At 38.0% G+C, this 24,514-nt stretch overlaps 1 protein-coding gene and 1 pseudogene across 1 annotated transcript in view; one reads left to right on the top strand and one right to left on the bottom strand.

The window, feature by feature from the left end:
* Nucleotides 1-9,334, top strand: part of LOC111544747 — a 40,607-nt pseudogene extending 31,273 nt beyond the window's left edge.
* SLC9A9 (solute carrier family 9 member A9) overlaps nt 1-24,514 on the bottom strand; it is a 595,600-nt gene that overhangs the window by 357,960 nt on the left and 213,126 nt on the right. The gene's annotated exons all lie outside the window — the stretch shown is intronic.

Here is a 24,514-nt window from a genome sequence, read left to right on the forward strand (position 1 = left end):
TGCACCAAGTTACATCTTCATACATCCCTAAGGGCAAATTTTGTGACATTTCTCATCAGAATGTTCCAGCCTGCCAGACAGAGGTGACTACTCTGATTTCAACTTGAATATTACACATAAACAAAAAGAATTATCTCAATAGCAACTTGCTTAAAGAAGCGTCTTATAAACCTGAAGCACTTTAAGAATGCTAAATTGGACTGATACGGACTTTTTCCCCTAATGTAGAAAGATATATATATATATAAAAACACAGCAGGGGCTGAAATATGTGACAAACAATTTGGAAACAGCTGTGCTGATTGCAAATAGCCTCCCAATAATATACTGCTTGTATTTTCTTCTCAGTTTGATTCTTTGACTCCAGGAAGTACTGGAAAGATACAAAACATTTTTCTATGGCAAACTGCTTTTAACATGATCAATTACCTTTCCACCTTTATGCTGGGCTATGGTTTAAAATTGCATGATTAATCTTTAACTCAAAGAGGTCTGAGGTGTGCTCTGTTTTCCTCCTTTTCTTTCTTTTCAAAAAGCATCTTAGAATTAAACAAAAATGTGAAAAAGGAATTTCAAATATCAACAGCAAGTGGTTTAATTTTTAGCAATTATAGATGTTAGCTTACTGAAAAGAAAATTAAGACTGTTGTGAAACAGTCTGTAATTTTTATATGTTTAAGGCTCTGGCAACCAGAATCTCCAGAATATGTTGAAACTTCTCAAATTTTGCAATCCAATTTTATCATCACAAAATCTTCCAGAAAGATATGTTAAGTGCTTACCAGGTAGTATTAAGTAGTAGTAAGTCTGGTATTTATTACATTTTAAAAATCATCTGGAATTTGTTTTCATGTGAAGTATGATGGTAGAATTAAAACTTTCTTCTGTGTTTTTATAATTGGATAGCTAAATGACTCAACTTCATCTCCTTCCTCTCTTCTCACTGAATTATAATGCCACTTTTAAACATGGAGTGCATGTGCACGACTGTCCACAGACATGCCTCTTTTTTTTTCTGAATGTTCTATTCTGTTCGTTTGAACTCTCCATTCCTATCCCCATGCCACACTGCAATAATTATAATTTTTATTCCATTATTCCTTCTTTTGCTAAATTGCTTTAGACCTTATTGTAACTCATTTATTCTTTCATGTGGAATTAAAATAATTTTGTCCATTCTAGAAAAAAGTACCTCTATTATTTTTATGGGAATTGAATTACATTTTAAAATTAATTTTGGGAAAATTAGCGCTTTTAATGTTGAGCTTTCCTATCCAACAACACAGCATATCTCTCCTGTATTCAAATTTTATAATTTCCTTCCTACAGATTCTTTATATTACCCCTGCTGTGCTTTTAGTTGTCCCTCAGCTCCACAGCAGAAACACACCACCCAAGTGAACCTTAGTCCCTCCTTAGTTTCCTCTGGGAGACTTCACCAAGGCAGGCAATAAGGGTACCATCTCTGAGGGTTAAGACTGGTATTTCTAGTATTTCCTAGGCTCAGTTTCATGTCCCTGCTTCTGGTTAGCTCTCTACACAAGGCTGTGTACTCATTTTTGGTATGCCTGCATCAATTTTTGATCCTTTTTCTCCTTCTCACTCTTGCTATGCATCATTTGGCAAGCTTTATATTTAGTCCTTTGATCAGTGCCTTGATTTGATCAGGATTGCAACCATTTCTGCCTCTCTTTTATACTGAGCCACAAAGCATATTCAAGGATATGTCCAGCTTGGGGGAAAATAGGCTGTACAGAGCTCTCTTCAGATTCCAGGCACTTTAATTCATAGTTCTCCAACAGACAATAGAGTACATCTAACTGACTGTCTAATAAAAAGAGGAGAAATTGCTCTCTGGATGTGCTATAATTGGATCACGTCTTTACTCACATGGTAACAATAGGGATCCAAGATGATTTAAGGTTTTTATCTCTTTATTAGTGTGAGAGAGATATAAACCACACTTAGGAAATCAGAAACTTTCCACTCCCATGATGGGGAATGGAACAAACAATTCAGATTCCACATTTATAGTAATCTTTTATGTGTCAGGTGGAGTACTTGGTGTTTTCTGAGATACTATCTGACTAAGCTTTTCAAAAGATAGCCATGAGCCCAGAAATTTGAAATTTAAAAAAAGGTTATGAAAGCTTAAGTCCATGTACTGAAATTATGACAGGGGATAACTGTCATGTTCAGAGTTCTTCAGAGTCCTTCAGAGTGCACTGGTCCCCTTGCAAGTAAGAAGAGACGGGGTCCTGGGAATAGGTCCTTATGGACACTGGGGGTGTGACAGGGAGACAGCATGGCTTCTCCAGGGCTGTACTACCCACAATGATGCCTGCTGGGTGCTGCTGGCAGCAGCCCATGAACAACATACACAAGTCAGCCAACTTGCCTCAGAGTCTCGTTACTAAACCTAGCTGACCCAGAGGCCTGTGAATTTAGAATGATAATCCCAAGTGCACTGGCCACACCACAGGCACTGACAGTCACCACTAAGCCTATGAATAAGAAAGCAGGTGAAACATTATTGGCTCAATGCAAGTGTCATGAGCCTTACAACAAGGCCTATCCTTCCAAGAATAGTTCAAACTCACTTTATGAATGAATCACCTGGTAATTGACCCAGATTGAATACAGGTATAAGAGCAGAAATCTTCCAAACCAAAGAACAGTCTACAGATGGAGACCCTCTCCATCAGGCAGCAATCATTTGGCCTGGACTATATCTTGCCCATGCCCTTATGGCACTTGCTCCTCCTCTCTGTCTTGTAAGAGTGCTGGCAGAACAAACCACTTAGACTGTGTCTAAGACTCATCATTGGAATTGGATGGAAGAGGAAAAGCATCCCCCTGCAACCTGATTAACTAGGACCACTCAAGAGGCCTGAACGTGACAATAACTCAAGAGTCAATAATAATAGTAAAATAAATGTAGCAAGTATCATTTGATGCATTTTGTTATTAGGTACTATAAACAAATTTATCGTCATTGACTTTCAAAACAACTGCATGAGGTATATATGATTATCCTCATTTTATAGATGAGGAAAATAGGTGCTCAGGGAGATTAGGCACCTTCTCCAAGGCTGCACAGTGTAAATAACAGAAGGAAAAATTGAGTCTTCATCTGAAATTTATAACTTTAAATTTTGTGTGTGTGTATGTGTGTATATGTGTGTGTGTGTGTGTGTGTGTGTGTGTGTGTGTAATGGAGTCTCGCTCTGTCGCCCAAGCTGGAGGCATAGCACAATCTTGGCTCACTGCAAGCTCTGCCTCCTGCGTTCATGCCATTCTCCTGCCTCAGTCTCCCGAGTAGCTGGAACTACAGGCGTCCGCCACCATGGCCGGCTAATTTTTTTTGTATTTTTAGTAGAGACGGGGTGTCACTGTGTTAGCCAGGATGGTCTCGATTTCCTGACCTCATGATCTGCCCGCCTCGGCCTCCCAAAGTGCTGGGATTATAGGTGTGAGCCACCACGCCCGGCCTAAATTTCGTATTCTTTACAGTACAGTATTCTGCTTTCATTCACTTTTACCATCTGCACAATTCTGAGAAGTTTAGAGAAGGTTGGTTACCTGATTTTCTAATGTAAAACATTAGAAACAGTGAATGAGAAGGAGTTGGGAGACTACTAGAAGTATAAAAACTCATGACTGAAATTGAAGGAGGAGAAAACTTTTTAAAAAACATCCCCAAACACTTAAAACACCCCCAGAAAATTCCTCAAAACAAATAACTTGGGGACAGTGAATGAAGAGGCAAATAGTTCCATATGTCCCTCAATAATCTTTGAGGTTATCACTGGCTTATGGCATTAAAAGGGTTAACCTGCATACCGTCTATGCTGCTTAAAATGTTGAGAAAATTTCCCAGAGAATTTTGGGAATAGAAGGGACGTTTAGGGATCATGATGCACAGCTGACTTATGGACATAAATAATCGAGGTCTAGAAGGTGACAGAGTTGACTCAGCCAAGTGCTGGTCATTGGCAGAGACCAGCACAGACTTCACTTTCCATAAATCCTGGCTTAGGAGGCTAGCAACTCTTCCTGGCTTCTCCCAAGGATGTTTAGTGACACCTTAGAAACTTCTCATAAACATGGACAAAGAAGAGATTCCTTATTTGACACTGTTAAATTAGATGTCTAAATTTTACTTGTATCTTTTATCAATTGCTCATTTTTGCTCAATAAATTAGATACTAGATAAGTGCCTGCCTGAGAGATGATCATGCTCCAGTCAGAGAAACAAAGAAATAGAAAGCACAGTGTGATAAGAAGAATGCTCAGGATGAAATGGGAGCCAAGTGGGCACCGAACACAGCTGGGCTTTAGAAAGAGTCAGGCATGTTTTCCAAGACAGGTGTTTTTGCATTCAGTCTTGATGATGGATGCCTAGGAAATGAGCCAGGTGAATGAAGGAGGAAATGCCATTTTGGGTAAAGGGATAGAATCTGTCATCACGTGGAGTCTCTAGAGAAGTATCAGATATCTTACTTTGATTAGGCAAGAGTCAGCAAACTATAGTCAGCCTAATCCATTCTGTTGTTATAAATAAAGTTTTATTGGAACACCAGCCACACTCATTTATTGACCTAGTGCATATGACTGCTTTTGCACTACATCTAGTGTCAAGTAATTGCCATCAAGACCCTATGGCCCATAAAGCCTAAAATATTTACCATCTAGCCATTTACATGAAAACATTGACTGAACCCTGGATTAGAATAGATGGAGGCAGGGGGCAGATTGCACACTGGTGGCCCGTGGGCTTCATCTAATTGCTATACTTTATTTAGTCTTCTCATTTTCTTTTCATTTATTAGTTTAAAAGAAAATATGTTTAACATTTTAAAATTAGGAGAATTCACATAGAAAATCCAGATTTTTAACTTCTTTTGAAAAATCAGATCTGTCCATTCTGAGCCTACTTTTCAGCATGGCAAGAATTAGATAGAGCTAAGCAGCAGCAGTCACCTTTAGGTGGGGAATGGGCTTTCCATTTTCCCATTGTCCTTCCCACTCTCTCCCAGCCTACTACCTTAGCCCTGTAGGAATCTAAGTTTACAAATTCCTGAAGAGGCTGGAGATAAAGGTAGTAGTGATTCAGTGAAGGGCTAGGAATTATTTGTTAAGAACTTTCAACTTGATCCTGAGATGCCAGGCAGCCACTGGCCTCTGGCCTGACAAGACTGGTCTTTTAGAGAACAAGACAGATAGCAACATAAAGAATGGACTAAAAGGAGACAGTCCAGAGGCAGTGAGATCACTTATGAGGCTTTTGAGTAAGTCCAGAAAGGATCGAGGAAGACCATAAAGTGGTATCAGAGTGAAGGTAAAGAGAAAATGGATCCTAGGAATATTTGCATGACAGCCAAGAACACAGCTGACACTGAGATACAAGTAGGAGATCTCAGAGTGCTGGAACTGTGGGAGGAAAAGCATTAATATCGACCATTTCCTGAGCCCTCTTAGGGAATTCTCAACAGAGTCCTAAAATCAGTAATGCATAGGGCCTACTTTATGTGGCCAACTGATTGAACTTGTGTCAAGAGAGTTTTATATTAAATACATTGGGAGCTTTGGAGATTGGAAGTTGAAGGAGTATAGAGAGGGTCTTTGGAAGAGAGTGTAAAGAAAAGTATTCGATGCCAATGGTCAGAGCCTTCCATAATAGGAGTAGAATATTAGGGTAGCTGCAGAGAGAAGGGGCTTTGTCAGGAGTCTCAGGGCCCAATGTTCATTCCAGATTTGGAAAGTCTGGTAACTGCAGAAAACCACAGATACCCAACAGGGGCTCAAAGACAGTACAAAATTGATGTGCTGCTTCCCGCTCTTCCCTAATACTGTCTAGAAGACCAAAGGTGGTTCCTGATGGTGAGAGAGAGGTGGCCTTAGGACCAAACTGGCACAATGACAGGAGAATGACCATTCTTCTCAGTCTCCTTTGATACACTATAGGGGAGATATTTCTTGCCTGATGAAAAGATCCTGATAAGCCTTCAAAGATATTCTTATCTAACAGTAAAAAGTATCACCTTACAAAATTGAAATGCCACTTTCATCTATGAACACAGAAACAATATCAAAATAGCTATTTATTTGAAGGAGAAATAAAGCAAGCAGATAGAATTTCCTATCTACTTGGCTTAGTGAAAGACTCAGAGTGTTTAGACCGTTCCTCTGAGGAGAGAATTGGCAGTTTGCATGGAGCATCACATTAAAGGGACTGCAGAACCATGATACCCTGCATTTTGAAAATTGGGATAGCTTCCCCAATCAAGCTCATCATAACAGTGAAAATAATTTTACAGAAGAGAAAGTATTGTTCTTTAGGAACCCACACACCTCTATCTAACTCATTCAGAAGAGCTGCTGAGGCAATTTTCTAAGCCCTGTAATTTACTGATATTGTAGAGAGATGTCGAAGAATGTCCACAAGGAGTAACTGAAAGACAAGAGGAAAATCAAGGAGGTTAAAAAGAAAACACGGAAGACGCTGTCACTATAAAGATTATATAGTGTCTCAAGCAAAATCCCAGACAGGGTTCAGTTTTTGAGAGAACTTGTCATAAATGCTCTAAGCAGAGTAATTCTGTTTGTGTAAGGGGGAATAAAGAAAGAAAAAGCATTTCCAAACACTAACTAATACTTAGAAAAAAGGAAGCTTACTCAAAGCAAACCAGAACAATTATGCTTGTCTGATGAAAATGGGATTTTCAAATTTGCAAAAATTTACATTGTATACATAATGCAGACACATTTTCCATGCATAGCAGTCAAATATTAAAATCTTTACAGAAGCTTTTATTTTGTGTAATGCATGTATACAACGTTTGGCAATGCCCTAGATAAAAATTCATCTCATGGTGTCATGCTGTGTCAATCCCGAGGAAAGGCAAGTAAATCCTCATTTTACCAGGACAATAGCTTTGGGTAAGAGGATAAACTAGCTCTCATTAATCTCCACTCTTCTCCAGCTGAATCCAGAGGACCACCCACATGGACAGCAGTTTAAGAAAGGACTGAGTGTACCCTTTTCTTTCTCGGTATCTCAGCAACTTCTGGTCCCACCACAGAACAGGCCAAGTGATAAATACCATTTTCATCATATTTTACAGTTTACAAAGAGCCCATCTCATTAAGTTTTCACGAAGCTGCACCTGTATTTTGTTGAAGGTCAAATATGGTAAGAAACTTGTCCAGGAACATGAGGAAGTGGCAGAGGTGGATCTTCAACCTGGGTGTCTTTGGGTCAACTAATACCCTCCCACTAAACCCCTTATCACAGCTGTATCTTAGCCACAGAAGAGAAGTGAGAAGCTGAGAGAATCCTTCTTCTTCTGGTAGCCCCTGCCTCCGTGAGTCATGCTATAGTCCTTTTGTTCATTTGTGGGGAGAATCCTACTTTTATAAGACTTTTTTGATCTATTTCATTTGACATGTAATCCATTTATGTCACTTCAAAATATACCATACATCTGATCTATCCTAAATTCCTCCACTTTCTAGCTGAGGGCTTTTGACAAGTAGTTTAACCTCCCTGAACCTCAGTTTTCTTATCTATTAACTAGGATGAGAAGTAAGTAGAGCATAGTTGTTGGGAGAATTAAATGAGCTGGGATATGTAAATCACTTATCAGTACTAACACATAGTAAACACTCAATAACTTTTAAAATTTAAAAATCAGCAGGGGGCTGGGCTGTGTTGGGTGAGTGGAGTATTGCACCTGTACAGAGCCCTGTGGTGGTGAGCTCAGAAAAGTGCCCGGAGGTGGTAGACAAGCACCAGGGAGCCCACGTGGGTACGGGCATCCAGAACAACTCCTCGAGTAGACTCAGCGAGAACTCAGAGGGCACCAGAATTGCTCTAGGTGGTAACCAGCCTTTGAAAAAGGAGAAACAAAAAAGGAAAAGCTACTATCCCATGACAGACAACTGACCAGCAAGAGGGTTGAATTTTGGGAGACTGCACTAGCTCCCTTTTTTTTTTTTTTTTTTTTTGAGACAGAGTCTCACTCTGTCACCAGGCTGGAGTGCAGTGGTGCGATCTCAGCTCACCACAACCTTTGCCTCCTGGGTTCAAGCAATTCTCCTGCTTCAGCCTCCCAAGTAGCTGGGACTACAGGCGCACGCCACCATGCCCAGCTCATCTTAGTATTTTTAGTAGAGATGGGGTTTCAGTGTGCTGAGCAGGCTGGTCTCGAACTCCTGACCTTGTGATCCACTCGCCTTGGACTCCCAAAGTGCTGGGATTACAAGCGTGAGCAACCGCGCCCGGCCAACTGCACTAGCTTTTGAAGGTTGTAAGGAGATTTGGGATTTCTTGAAGGCTGCTGCACGTGTTTTTGATAGAAGTTATTATGAATTCGCACAAGCAGTCATTGATAGTGCAAATGTAACATTATAAATGGTGCACTTACAGAGTGCTATGATGAACTGGGGAATAGATATCAGCTTCCAATCTATTGCTTGGCAGCAGCAATCAACATGACAGAGGAAAAGAACATAGAGACTCTGAACGTTCCTCAGCCACCACCCAATTCTAGATATTAATGTCAGCTCCGTTTGTGTCTTCCCACAGGCAAAGCCCTCAAACTTTTGGTGTGCAGCACAGACACAGTATGCCACATGCAGAGGCAGTGACTCGCAGTAAAAGGAGTGGAACTATATAGTCAGCGGTGGTTCTTTTCCAGTAGACCTCTCACTAACAAAATGAAATTGGAAGAGCCAGAGATCCCAAAGGACTGTGCTGTACAGGTGAGAGTGAGGCAACCTTTTCAAAACCCAACACCAGTTGAGAACTGAATTGGTCCCATTGGCTGGTCCCCAGGCCCCTCCTGCTCCTTTTCATTGTTGCTGTCATTTCCTACGCTATGGCGTGAAATTTATTTGCACTGCTCTGAATTCCCTATGAATGGATTTAGTTCTGAGGAATTACAAGTGAAAAATTTCATCTGTGAATGAGGCCAACACAAAGAATTAATAAAATACAAAGAGCTAAAAAAAATAGCTGGAAGCTGCTAATGAATGAGCTTGGGTGGAGGTGAACATTTACTTCTCCAATTAAACTGTGAGCTACCAGGAGGGCAGGTCATTATTTACTTATTATATCTGTATTTATTGTAATTCATTTACCTAATTTAATGTATTATGTATTTTACCCTTCTAAACACCATTAGGAAAATATGGCTTTCTCACTGTAACTGCTGGGAAGGAGCATGCTTTTGTTTAGAATGTGAGCAACTAGGGGGCAGAGGCTATTTTCCTAAGGGACAACTAGATGGAGTATGGAGGGATGGAGGGATAAAAGGAGAGAAAGGGTACAGATGCACCTCCACTTATGATGGGGTTACATCCCAATAACCATGGTAAGTTGAAAATACAGTTAAGTCGAAAATGCATTTAACATACACCTAACCAGTGGAACATCATGGCTTAGCCTAGCCTACCTTAAATGTGCTCAGGTCACTTACATTAACCTACACTTGGGCAAAATGGTCTACCACAAAACCTATTTTATAATAGAATGTTGAGTACCTCATATCATGTATTGAATACTGTTCCAAAAGTGAAAAACAGAATGGTTATACGGGTACTCTTAGTACGTTTCCTACTGAATGAGTGTCGGTAAACACTCTAGTATTTAGAGTTGACGATACTGTAAAGTTGAAAAATCATTACGTCAAAGCATTGTACATTGGAGACCATCTGTATTATAAACACTCACTCTATAATATTTAATGTTAGTAAGATGAACTATAGAGACATATTTGAGTCATTTAAATGACTATATTTGATTATTTCTGTTAGAATAATCATTTTTTGAACTGCAAAATAATTTTATGGCATAAACTTTGGTGGTATCAGAGTTACATAACATAAAATTAAGAGACATTTTGTCAACAGTCTCATTTTATGGATGCTATGAATCAGGTCCAAGGAATGTATTTAAATATGTATCTAAAATATTATAGTCAATACTGTTTTATTTTCTCCCAGATTAATACATACAAAACTTCTTCTCGCACAAAAATAATAATAATGTAGTTCAGTTAAGTATATATATTTTTTCCAAAAAGATTAAATCAAACAGCAGAGGCGCTACACTATCGACATTTAACTAGTTAGTCTTTTTGGGGTAAATTATGACCATCTCCCTGTTTTCCTCTTACCTTTGTGGTGACATCAACAAGAGATAAGATAATTTTTTTTTTGAGACGGAGTCTTATTCTGTCGCCCAGACTGGAGGCAGTGGCGCAATCTCCGCTCACTGCAAGCTCCGCCTTCCAGGTTCCCGCCATTCTCTTGCCTCAGCCTCCCGAAAAGCTGGGACTACAGGCGCCCGCCACCACGCCCTGATGATTTTTTGTATTTTTAGTAGAGAGGGGGTTTCACCGTGTTAGCCAGGATGGGCTCGATCTCCTGTCTCGTGATCCACCCGCCTGGGCCTCCCAAAGTGCTGGGATTACAGGCGTGAGCCACCGCGCCCGGACAAGATAAGGTAATATTTAAAAATTGTAACTGACTGTAATCAGTAACCACACGGGGGAACCACTAAATAAATAAATGATCTGTCCACCCAAATAATTTATCAATTAATAATCATAAGCTTGACAGCTTATCTGATGTCCAAACTACTGACTCAATAAGTACGTATTGAGTATCTACTAGGGCAGACAACTGTGCTGAACGATGGGATAGGGTGGTGAGGAAAACAGACATTATCCCTGCTGGCATGGAGTTTAAGATATATTAGGGAATAACAGACAATAAATGAGTAAACAAAATAGAATTACAAATTATGGTAAGTGCTACGATCGGGGCATTGTATTTAGAGTTGACAATATTAAATACTTAGACATTATTCATTATTTATCTGAAATTCAAATTTAACTGGGTGTCCTACATTTTTATTTGCTAAATCTGGCAATCCTACCAGTGTGTGTGTGTGTGTGTGTGTGTGTGTGTGTGTGTGTGTGTGTGTGTAGTGGGGGGCAAAGGAGAGAGATCTACTAGCTGTAATACTCTGGCAAAATTCATGCCCGGACACTCCATTTAAATTGTCATTTGACAGATGAGAAAGAGCTGTCCAGGAAAGGAAGGGGGTGGAATGGTGGGATGTTTTAGCTGATACTGAGGGCAGAGAATTCCAGGCAAAAAGAATAGCATGTTTAAAGGCCCTGAAATGTTCATTCACTCAACAAGTGTTTATTAAGAGTCTATGATGAGCCAGGCATTAGGTACTGGGGATTCAGCGGTGAGCAGAACAGAAGTACTCTTTGTCTTCTTAGAGCTGTAAATCTGAAGGACCAGTTGAGGATGTCAGGACACAGCAGCAGACAAATAATTTTTGGCAAGGAGATGAAAGATAATCCAATTATATTATTTTTAGTTCCTTAGTGGCTAATATGAGGCTCAATGAAAAAACAAAAATGTGTACTTTTTGTTAATTCAACAACCATTTATCTTCAACTGGGCCTGGGGGAAAAAGAGGAAAAAAACCTGACAGATAACCTTTTGTTATCCTTTATAATAATTATTTTAGGGTTATTCATCAAGGAGATGCTTCAAACTCAATGAGAAGTGAAGTGAACTGAAATACAGAGATTTCACATTTATGTAAATAACTCCTTAAACCAAGCCATTTAAGCAGGGAAAAAAGGCAAAACCCAGAGAAACAACAGCAGAGAACAACCACTTGTCTGGTTGGTTGTGTCTCAAGAATGGCAGAGCTGCCCTAGCAACGTAACCACCTTCTAAGAAGGTACAGGAGAACCACAAGTACCTTCCATTTTAGTGAACTATCTTTTTGCTCTGAACATGCCAGTTTATTTGGGGTGAAGAAATTATTCTTGTGGATAAGAGCACAAAGCCTTTTCTTTTATCACAGAAGCTAAGGTAGATTCTTTCTGCCTTGACTATTACTGGTGAGATTTTTCAGATAAGACCAATTTTGTTAATGATAATGCAGTTCATGGGGAAAAATAATCAGAGTTTAACTCTCAGGCCCTGGATTGAGTTTACTAAGTGAAAATTTGAGGGGGAAAATGGAATTCTGATTTATAGCTCCTTTTAGAATTTGATCATTTGAAAAAAATTTAAAAATAAATTCATATTCCAATGTTTTTTCTGAATATTATAGACTTTGCTTACAGTATATTTCTTTGGAAATGCTGTTACCTAAGATTATTTATCAGTTAATAGTTTAAAACAAAATCTGGTAGGATGATTAAAATATAATTAATAATTCAGAGACTAGTTATGTCAAACTAATCTTAAATACACAAGAAGTTTATTTTTCCAGCTCATTGCTATATTTTGGGAATCTTGATATTTTATTTAGTATACTTGCTATAACGCTGAGATTCTTATCAGTTGCAAATTTGACAAGCCTGCAATGTATCCCATGATTTCAGTCACTGATAAAAATATTAAACAGGATAAGTCATTAAATAGAGCTCTTTGCAAAGCTACTAGAAACACTGGATTTTATTGCTAAATAAATCAATACCCAATTACTTAATTATGCCTACATCTAACTCTAACTCCTTCAAATTAGTCCACAAGTTGCTGAAAGGTAGAATATGATCTCAGCTTTGCAAAATGATTGCCATTTGGAGGCGGATGACTTAGAGGGAATTTCTGGTTGACAAAACAGCAGACACAAAAGAGTAAAGGTGGAAAGGAGAGTGGCCTGGGATGGGGGTCACAGTGAAAAGATTCTAATGGAACAGAGGGTTTATGGCAATTAAGCCTGGGGGTCACAACTGGCCATATCCAATTAATCACATGTTTTAAAATAAAAATTGAACCTGAGGCACTTTTTGAGGGCATGTACCCTCCACTTACCTACTGACCCCATCACTTCTTTTCTTGTATCCTGGACCACGACACAGTAACATTACCCAACTGATCCCCAAAATTCTTAGATCTTCCACCCCAACAATAAATTTTGATTTTATGGAAATTTATTTTCTTGAGACAAGTTTATGGTACATGTATTGAATACCTCTTGAACATTATTACATGGTTAGTAATTTGGAACTTAAAGAAAAAATAATATAAATGATAAATTTGAGGTTTGGGTTGCAGCTAGAGGAAAGTTTCATTGTATTTTTGGAAGTCCACACGTTAAGTGATAAATCTCATATTTGTTTGATTTTATAAGCTGTTCCTATGGTTTGGGAGATGGATGTAACTGTTCTACAGACATGGACACAATTCCGAGCAGGGGTATTAGGGCTCTGTCAGGTCTGGTTAGGCCTATCCTGTTCCAAGTCACCAAACTAATCAGTTAAACAACTGGTTGGTTGGCGAAAAATTTCACTTTTCAGTCAATTGTCCTGGCATCAGAGACACATGCCTTCCTAGAGTTTTACTCTCATCACTTAAAGTCAAGTTTTGCTGTCACACAAATACCTTATGCCTTTTACAAACATCCTTTCATTGGATTCTTACTATGTTTCTATCCATTCATTCATTAATAGATAGAGACCTACTAACAATAAAGAGTCAACTATTATGCTAGTTATAGGCGATCAGGATACAGCGTAAATACAACTTACAACATCTATTAGGTGAGCAGGGAGATTATTTCATTCCAATTAAAAAATGCATTTATTTCTTAAATCATTTTTTATTACAGAAGTAAAATAGTAATGTATTTTCTGCCTTAAAGATTAAGGCAATGCAAACGTATATAGAGTAAAAATCCTTTTACTTACATTTATATGCATTTCTAAACAGATATAATTTTTATATAAATACTATTATATACTATACATTTTCAGAAACTTCGTTTTTTAACTTAAAATGTCTTAGAGGGTTTTTCAGGCCATAGATTTTTTTAAGGCTCCAAAGTATGCCATTGTTTGTATGTAGCACAATATATTTAATCTTTCTTAGAGACATTTTGACTATTTACATTTTTTTGTTATTACAGTGATACAATGTGTAAATATCTTTGTTGATGTAAGCAAATATTTTGTAAGGTAGATTGCTAGAAATACCTTCACTGAGCACATTTAAAATTTTGGCTGATACTGGCGAAAATATTCTTGAAAACATTGAACGTATCTATAGCTGTACACACACAAGATCTATAAAATACTGTCTATTTCTTTATTGTTTCTAGAATTCGAAGTTTATTTAGGAAGGCTGTTAATATTCAAAAATTCTAAAACATGCTTCCAATGTTTTTGTAGTTTTTCTTAACATTTAGCTCTATAATCCTAGTTTCATTTTAGGAATAATGTGAATTAGGCTTTTAACTTTACTCCCAAAGGAACAGCCCATTGCCCCACACTATTTGTTAAAACACCTAATCTGTTGCCTTTATATTGGAAGAACAATTTGGCTTGAGTTTCACATTCTTTCCCTCAGAAGTGAAAATGTGCTGCCTTTCCATCTTCTGAAATTGAATGTCACTGTGGTCAAGTCGAAGGCCAATCTGATTATTTCTGCTCTTGTAAGTGACTGGAATTTTCTGCCTATATGCTTCCATAACCCTTTCTTTAAGCTTGAAATTCAGTAACTTTTTCAGATTATCTTATGCTGTTGGTGATTCCAAATGAAACTTTCCTGGAATCTAGTGGGTCCTTTATGTCTATCTATTTATTACGTTGTTTCAGGAGAATATTGTTTTACGTCATGTTCTTACGATATTTTTCCATGTGTTTTCTTCTTCAAAACAATCCAACTATCTGTCATTCATTTCTGTCAGATTCTCTGGAGTCATTATATCTTTGTTCTTTTCTACTTTGTTTTGTGTTATTTCCCCAAATGCATCTTCTATGTATTTAACAATATTTTCACAATATTTTCAGAGAAGTTCATTGTATTTTTGCAGCTTCTAGAGTGTCTTCTGTCTCTTTAGTGATTTTATTTATCTCTCCAACTTTTTCCCTGAGTATTGCCAGCACACTTTTCATCTCCCTTAATTATTTTACATCTCTTCTACAAAATTTTGAATCTTTACTCTGAACATTTTTGTTTGCTTGATACTTAAGAGCATTTGCTTGATGTTTATTACTTTACATACACACACACACACACACATATGTGCACACACACATATAGAAAGACACAGAGAGATTCATATTTTCTGTAAGTCCTTCAGAATAATGGAGAACTCTTTGTCTACAATTTCTCTGAAATACTTTGATATATTTGTTTCGGGATAATGGGCTCTTCTTTGGCTTAAATCCCCTCCATTATTTGTAAAAAATTACTTTGCAGTTTTCATGAATATGTACTACTCCCTCCTTTTTGATTATAACTCATCTTTTTAAAAGCCTGACTATTATTTAAATAATAGTACAGGGAAAGGGGTGAAATAGGGTAGAGTAAGCTGAGGCTGACTGCTCTTTTAATTTGGGTTTTGTCCTGGTTATCCATTGTTGCAGAGCAAACCACCCCACAACTGAGTGGCTTAAAATAACTATCAGTTATTTTGTTCACATTTCTGCAAATTGGGCAGGATGCAGTGGGTCCAGCTCATTTCTGCTCCACATGGTATCAGCTGGGGCAGCTTGAATGGGGTTGTAGGATCCACTTCAAAGACGGATCGCCCACATGTCTGGCAAGTCTTGCTGGCTGTCGCTCCCTCTCCAGGTGGAACTCTCCACAGACTGATTTGGCTTCCTCACAGCAAGGTGGCTGGGTTCCAAGAGTAAGTTCTCTAAGCGAGAGGAAGTGGAAGCTGCTAGTTACTAAAGGCCTGGACCTGGAAACTGGGACAGCATCCCTTCTTCTGTATTCTATACATTGAAGGTGGGGCATAGATCCATTTCTGGATAGGAGTGTCAATGAATTTGGGGGCTATGTTTTAAAACTGTCACAGGCTGTCTGAAGCATCTGTCACCAAATCTGTTATTTCCTTGCTATTGGGAATACATCCTTTTGTAGTTTATGGCATTCAAATTGAGGCGGCATAGGGAGAAGCCCCCGACCCGAAGTTGCGGATGAATTATGTTTTAATTTGAAAATTTCTGCTTTTCTTCCATACAAATAACCTCCAGCAGAGTCCTTGGCTAGGAAACAAGAATGTGTCAGCATGATTTCTATTTGGCTGCTGTTTTGAGGGGTCAGATTATTTCTCCCATTTGCCCCTGACCCATCCACCTGATCTTAACTGTGCTCTAAACAACAGAATATTGGATGCTCCTTTTGGTAGTGTGATGTGCCGTCAGGTCCGAGAGAAACAGACTTGGCTCCGCATCTTCCCATCTTTCGTTTAAGATTTCAAATTATTCAGCAGCAATATTTCATACTTAAATATTTCATAGTTTATAGTTTGGAGTTGTGAATACTTTCCTGTTTCAAGGGCTATGTTTTTTTTTTTTTTTTTTCTATTTTTCAGTGTTTTTCTTAGTTTTAGTTTGTTTTCAGGGAGTCTAGTAGAATAAAACTATTTTATCCTGTCTTAAGCAGAAGCTCCACATGATCTGTAGAATCAGCTTAAAAATATTTGTTGTGATTTTAGAAGTGAGTTTACACTGAAGATACAGTTTACTTATGGGAGAATTGAATTTTGAATCTCCTCATCCTATCTCATAGTAGCTCTTATTGTTTATGGTATCTTTTTGGTCCTTTACTACATTTAAAATTTTTCTTCTCAGATATCTTGTACATTTATTATTTAATGTTATTCTAATTGTGTTAGATTTTTAAGATGCTATTGTGAATAAAACTATTTTCCATTACATGTTATCATTAATTGTTGCTGAAGTCCTGGAAAGCTATTGATTTTTGTCTGTCAGTCATCTGTCTAGCCAGATTTCTGATTTCTCTAATATTTTGCCATTTAAGTCTCTTGTATTTTCTAAGTAGACACTCATATCAGCTCATCTATTAAGTATTTTATTTTGATTTTCTCAGTTTTAAATTTTTAAATATTTTTATAGATTTAGGGGGTACAAGTGCAGATTTATTACATGTGTATATTGCATAGTTGTGAAGCCTGGGCTTTTAATGTATCCATCACTCAAATGGTGAACAGTGTACCTAATAGGTAATTTTTCAGCTTCATCACCTTCCACCCTTCCACCTTTTGGAGTCTCTAATGTATATTATTCCACTCTTTATGTCCACGTATACCCATTATTTAGCTCCCATTTATAAGTGAGAATAGACAGAAGTGCAAAGCACTGGGGAATGAGATAATCTCCTGAGACCTCTCCTTCCCCATCTCTGCAGGAGACGGTGAGCCTGACAACATGCAGAGTATACCACTACTATAACCTACAAACAAGCAGTATTTGAGCAAGCTACTACACTAAGGCTATCTATAACCAAGGAATTCATACAGAGCCTTAGCCCCCACCCCCAGGATCACAAATTAGTAAAGCCAAATGACCCTACCCAACATACGCAACAGTCACACCTTCAAGGGGAAAAATAAAATCCCATTAAAATGAATGTAAATTCAAAAATAAGAAGTGACAGTTTCTCCAGACAAGAAGGAACCAGCGTAAGAATTCTGGCACCATGAAAAAACAGTGTTGTAACACCCCTCAAGGATCACACTAGCTCTCTAGTGATGGATCCCAACCAAAATGAAGATTCTAAAATGACAGATAAAGAATTCAAAACATGGATCATAAGGGAGTTCAATGAGATCCAAGGGAAAGTTGAAAACCAATAAAAAGAAATCTGAAAAACAATTCAAGATATGAATGAAAAATTTACTACAGAGATAGATATTTAAAGAAAGCCCAAAACTCTGGAAATGAAAAATTTACAGAAGGAATTACAAAGTACAGCTGAAAGCTTTAACAATAGATTAGACAAAGCAGAAAAATTTCAGAGCGTGAATACGTATCTTTTAAATTAACCCAGTCAAACAAAAATAAAGCAAAAAGAATTTAAAAACTGAACAAAGCCTTTGATAAATATGGATTTTTCTATTTTAAATATCTATGATTTATATTTCAAATTTCAGCTTATCCCTGTTTTGTAGATATAATAGCCATTTATATTGACCTTAGTAACTATATATGTTTTGGGCTTTAGTTTTCTATAGTGTTGTTTCCCCTTAAAGTTGATCTTATCTGCTTTCATAATCTATAGCTTTAGTGCAACACACATCTAAAATCTCAACAGATTTTTATTTTTTAAAGGTGAGAATAGATATGTGTACTAAAGCTGCCATCTTGATGAAATGAGAAATCCAACTTAAAGATGTTGGCTGACTTGCTCGTTGATATAAAATGAGTAAATAATAAAGTCAGAATCCGGACTGCCAACCGAAACTTTACTTCTCCATGGAGAAGTGAAACACACACTATCCACATCTGAGGTGTGTTCTAAGATTAAAGTTTTTTCCATGAAAACTTTTATTAGAATTACTAATGAAAAGAAAGTCAGCTGCATACATGGGTGTATTTTTCTACTTTTCGTAACTTTTTCTTATAAATATGCTAATGAAAAGGCGAAAAGTGAACAACTGTAAGAACAATAAACAAAGTCTGAAAATTTAAATAGTCAACTGTTACATAAGTAAGAATTAACTCTGCCAGGAAGATTTTCTGAGCTCCATAAAAAGCAAAGTAGGTGGGTGAGAATGGGAATGGGGGGTAAAAATGAAAAAGGATAAAACTCAAAACATATTAGGGTAAGAATTTAATTTAATGGCCCAAACTATCACATGCTCACCTTAACATCATTAGATCAAATTTTACCATTCAACTGCCATTCTGAAAATAAGCCATTTGGCACAGACTTTAGAATTTGACTTTCATATATCCAATTTGAATTAATTGCCTTTAGAAAAAAATAGATGAAACTACATTATGATTCTGATACTGCAGGATAATGCCAGGAAGAGGGGAGTCTAAGTTCTATGTGAGTCATTTCATCTAATAATTAGTGGTCATTCACTCTAACTTTTGAAATGAGAAACTCTTGCTATTAATCCATGAAGAACATCTAAATGGTGAAAGAATTTCTTCCTTTTTCCTTCAATACAGCCTGCCATTCTGGCAATGGGAAAAATGATGTATTTGAGGACCCCTGGGGGCAGGAAAATTGATAAGAGCTCCTGACTTCTTTCCCATAAACAACCAATATTTTAAAGCTATTAACAAGGAACTGGGCATTCAAAGACAGTTCATTTATCTTCCAATAGCTGGCAAGAGTGTCAGGCCCTGCAGTCAGGCACAGAAAAATGGGCTCAGAGTTCACCCTCTATTGCTGAACAGCTGCTCTTTCCCAAGGTTTTAATCAGATTCCCTAAACATCCCATGCCCCAGTAAGGCAGAGCCCACATAAAACTGGCAATAAGCCTACCATGTAAATTCATTACAAAGCTCAAGTAATATGAACAGATTATATCCTCCAGGCCAAGAGAGAGCTTTTAATTTAGACCAAAATTATTATTGCATATTGATTTGGCCCCTTGTTCTCTGGAAAGTTTTTCTTAGAAAAAACTCAGACTTAGTCACCTGAAATAAAAGACATTTTCTTGGTTGTTCAGAATGAGAAGTCAGGTTTAAGTGTATTAGAAAGAAAATATGTCTTCAGATGAAATATTCTTAATTCAGAGCTCCTGAAACTATTTATAGAGTTTTATCTTTTTGTTTAGCTGCACCCACCCTCCAACCCCTGAAGTGAGAGCCACAGCTTCCTTTAATTCTTTTGACTTCTGACCCAAAAGCTTCATATGTAGTAGTTCAGATTATGTTATTAGAAGTGAGTGTGGCAACCTTTGGAAATCTTTCCTTGCATGAGGCCGAAGTCAAGATTGGTTCTTCTCATAGACAGCCTGATGCCTAGCTATCAACTACTATCTGTTAGTAGGAACTAGTGTGGGTGTTCATGCCACCGGTTACAACAGAGGGAATGAGAGGGAATCATTATGAACCCTGACCAGATATTAAAGGACATTAGATAGAGACAAATGACACCGATGCATCATGACAAAAGTACACTGTATTAATTAGAAAAAGGATTAGGTAGTCATAAAAGAATCACAGAATCAAACACTGCTAGTCTTCTTCCCAGCTTTGTGTAGTATTGAGAGGGCCAAATTTTATCATCTTACTAAAAGTGAGTAGTTTTTAATTATCCTGAATGTTGGTATGGATTTAGGAGGTCATTACCAAACACTTCAAAATTTCTAAGACCCATTGGATAAACAACAGCTTTTGTGTGAAGGATGAGGATAAACATTTGACACATCAGTCTACCCTTCATCTGTCCCTATGTGGGTTTACCATACAACCCTCTGATATTATTTGCTTTCATATGCAGGCCTCCCTATGGGAAAGGCTGCTTTTATCATGTGGTGTTTGGGGTACTTGAAATCCCGATGACGGTAATTTTCTGTGGTGAATTAATAAAGTGGATGCTGATTATAATTCATCTTATTAAGTACCTTGACAATAGAAAGAAAATGAACTGATCATACCAGCATGGATATTCTAGTCCCTGGGTCAGTAATTTCCTCCCCTTCCCTCCCTTCCCCTCCCCTCCCCTCCTTCTTTCTGTTTTTTGAGATGGAGTCTTGCTCTGTCTCCCAGGTTGGAGTGCAGTGGCGCAATCTTGGCTCACTGCAAGCTCCGCCTCCCGGATTCACACCATTCTCCTGCCTCAGCCTCCCGAGTAGCTGGGACTACAGGTGCCTGCCACCATGCCTGGCTACTCTTTTGTATTTTTAGTAGAGACAGGATTTCACCTTGTTAGCCAGGATGGTCTCGATCTCCTGACCTCATGATCCGCCTGCCTTGGCCTCCCAAAGTGCCGAGATTACAGGCATGAGCCACTGCGCCCGACCCTGTAATTTCTTAGTTTATTACTTTAGCACCTTGGTTCCACTTCTGCCTCATGTGTATTGTATTTAGTGCAAGTCATTCTCTTAGTACATGGCTGGCTATATTGGGCTCAGACGAGAAACCATCACTGGGCACTCCAAACTAGAGAGATAACATTTCAAACAGGGGGATAAAATGAATGAGGAGCTACTATGACGGAGTGATTACATATAGCAGAAGACAGAATTACTTTCTCCAACTTTCTCTCAAAACTGATTTTAGGCCGGGCATGGTGGCTCATGCCTGTAATCCCAGCACTTTGGGAGGCCAAGGTGGGACAATTGCTTGAACCCAGGAATTCCAGATCAGCCTAGGCAACATGGTGAAACCTTGTCTTTACAAAAAATACAAAAATTAGCCTGGTGTGGTGGCATGCACCTGTGGTCCCAGCTACTCAGGAGGCTGAGGTGGGAGGATCCGTTGAACCTGGGAGGTGGAGGCTGCAATGAGCCAAGATTGTGCCACTGCATTACAGCCTAGGCAACAGAGTGAGACCTTGTCTCAAAAACAAAACAAAGCAAAATAAAACTGATTTGTTGCCAGAAAAATCATCTCAAAGTCATCTGTGCACATAAAGAAAGATTTTTAGAGCATCTCCATTACACAGCACAACAACAGCTGATGTGGCAGAAAATGTCCCTTGTGTACCACCCACCCACAGAGGTAACTTCTCCCCAGAAACTGGAGAGAACTGAACAGGTGGATTCCTAGTGTGGGTTGTAAATCTGACGATAAGAGAACATGAGGATGTCAGAACAGAGTAAGAGAAACTAGGAAGACAAAGTGAAAGATGAAGGAGAGCTTCCAGAGAGAACATGACATGTCCACAATTGGAAACACCAAATCCACAAAGAAGAGAGCCTAAAATTCTGGAGAGAAAAATGGAGGGGCTCCGAGGAAGATACTTTACCAGTTTCCTAATAAATAGGTATTCTTTGTACAGTCTGAAATTGTTAAGGACTACCTACAGTCTCATAGCAGATATAAACTGATTTCAGCATTTCCTTACCAAATTAGAAAGGATTATCTATTGTCACAGTTTTTTGCATCATTTGGAGAAGCATTCTGGTGAAGGTAGCTGTTGGAGTGAAAATTGGATTGCTCTAATAAACAGGTCTTTTGCTGTGTCTCCACTTTCCCCCAACTTTCTCTATACACATTATTTCTCCCCCCATGACCATTCAGTATCCCCCATCTTTAAATGTTGTAGTGGATTATGAGTAATTGTTTCTAACTTATTTTGCCTGCCACTCCCATTAACTGTCATCACTATTATTGTCATAGTCATTCCTTATTAGATTCATGAATGTTTCTACCAATTTCTCTGCTCAACTCTCCTTGCTTCTCCCTTATTCTGAGTTTAGTTTCCTATTTCTACTCAATTATATTCTTCAGAAATCCTATCATTGATGAGTGGTAAAGTACCTGAAAATGTATTAATCTTATTCTTAACTGATATTTTAGTTGAATTTAGAACCTGGGGGCTGTCAATAAATTTCCTGCACTACTTTGAACCTATTATTCCTCTATCCTCTGGCAGCTAAGCAGCTATTGTTGCCAATGAGAAAACTATTGCCATCCAAATTGTAAGTAAGTGTAAGCAATCCTTATTGAAAATAAACCATCTCTCCTCTCCGGTTGCTTTTAAAATTTCTTCTTTCTCTTTGGTGATCTCACATTTCACAACAATAATCAATCAAATGTTTTCTTTGTCTTGCTTCCTCAAATATCTTATAAAAGCTTTTCCCCTCCTCTAGGTGAAGGCTCAACCACTTGAGGTCTGGAGCTGCTTGATTCATGACTCACTGTTCCTCAAATAGACTCTTTAAAATTAAAAACACAACAAAATAAACCTAAAAACTGTAATGTATTTGAATGTGAATTAGTGTTAATTCATCCAGCTCTAGACATAATGTGATGTTTCCATTTATCTCTTTAATTTCGGAAAATTATCAACCATTATCATTTCAAAATATTGCCACAATTCAATTCTCTTTAGTTTCTCCTTTTGAAATTTTTATTGATGAATTCTGGATTTTTAAAAAGTGCTATACTCCATGTCTCTTAACTAGCCTTTCATATTTTTTTATCTGTACTACATGCTGGGCCATTTGTCAACTCTATTTTCTGTTTCATCGGTGGGTTTAATATGACATTTATGTGATTCCCTTTAGTTTTTAATGTCAATATTTGCACTTTTCATTTTGAAAAGTTCTTTATTTCCTATTATCCCATTCTTTTCTGATTTTTCCCCACTCCACCATTTACCTCTTTAGTCTTTTTAGTGTGCTCATTTGATAATCTTTCTCATAGTTTTGTATTTTTTTGTTTAGTTCTTTAGGGTGCTCGTTCTTCTGATTTATTTTTGTTTTGCTTATCTCCCTTCTTTCCTTCCTTTACTCAACATGGTGGAGTTATTCTCTTTGTGGCCTGTACATTTTTTATTGTGAGCTCATTTTTAGAAAAGATTGTGTTTTTTAAGTGGGATTTCTATGTACCTGGGATGTGAAAGTATCACTTCAGGGCAGTTTCAGTGTATTTGGAAATAGGAAGAGGGGATATGGCTGGGGCAGTTGTTTCACTAGTCCTGAAAACTCTCCAGGTTAATTTACTGGCTTACACTTCCTGTATCACAACTGCCCAGGCTAGGGATTTTGACTTCTCAAATTCCAGATAGATGGCAAGTTTCATCGCTATTTCTTAAGGCTGCTCTACACAGTGTGTGTGACTGAAGGAACACTTTGAAACTGCAGGCCTTATTCAAAGAGCTTTGCTCAAGATGTATTACTATGAGTGAACATTTAGACAGGGTTCCGATTTCCATATGGAAATGGGATTCCAGCTCCAAAACCTCTGGGCAGTATATGCTATGTAAAATCACATGGCCACTGACAGTGGCAGCTTCCCACTCTTGCTGTGATTTTTCCCTTGTTTCTCACACTTGGAGAACTTCCTTTTCTCTCCTTCAAAATCAATTCTACATTTAGTAATGTTTGCTTTTTAAAATAAAGCCTTTCTTTGAGTTTTTAGTGCATAGGGCCTATCATTTTAATCCACCATGTTCTGAACATTCTAGGATCATGAAATATGGATGTTATTATTCTTACTTGTCCTCCAACCACTTTCTTCCAATAATGGATTCCATGTCACCAGTCACAGGGATGGGAATGTGACTCAGATCTGACCAGTTACCTTGTTCAATTCCCTTTGAGTATTATGTGATTGGCCTACGGGTGATCTCCTGATACAAGCAGAGGCAAATGGAATCTTCATGACTGATATGCAAATATTGGGAGAATGAAATGTTATTTTGAGCTAAAAAAAAAAAAAAAAAGTAAGCCTGGACATGCCATTAGTCAACTTCTCCTGCTTTTTAGAGTAAGCCATCTATCTGCACCATGAAAGAATGAGGCTAGCACTCAGAGGCAATCGGGGCCAACAGAGAAAAAGAAAGGATAGACAGCCATGCTTGAAGTCTTAAGCCTGGCATGTCCAGAGTCAGCTCAATCCCTGTTAAACACGCCAATGAACAAATTTTGCTGAAGCTAATTTGAATTCGGTTTCTATCACTTTCATCACCTGCATCTGACTTATACACCAATAAATTAAAGTACATTGGAACTGAGATAAGAAACCGTCAACATGGATTTCTTTTACTTATTTTTGGTAGGCCAGTTTGTCACGCATGACTTGAC

This window comes from Piliocolobus tephrosceles, chromosome 2 (assembly GCF_002776525.5).
Source record: "Piliocolobus tephrosceles isolate RC106 chromosome 2, ASM277652v3, whole genome shotgun sequence".
Classification (NCBI taxonomy): Eukaryota; Metazoa; Chordata; class Mammalia; order Primates; family Cercopithecidae; genus Piliocolobus; species Piliocolobus tephrosceles.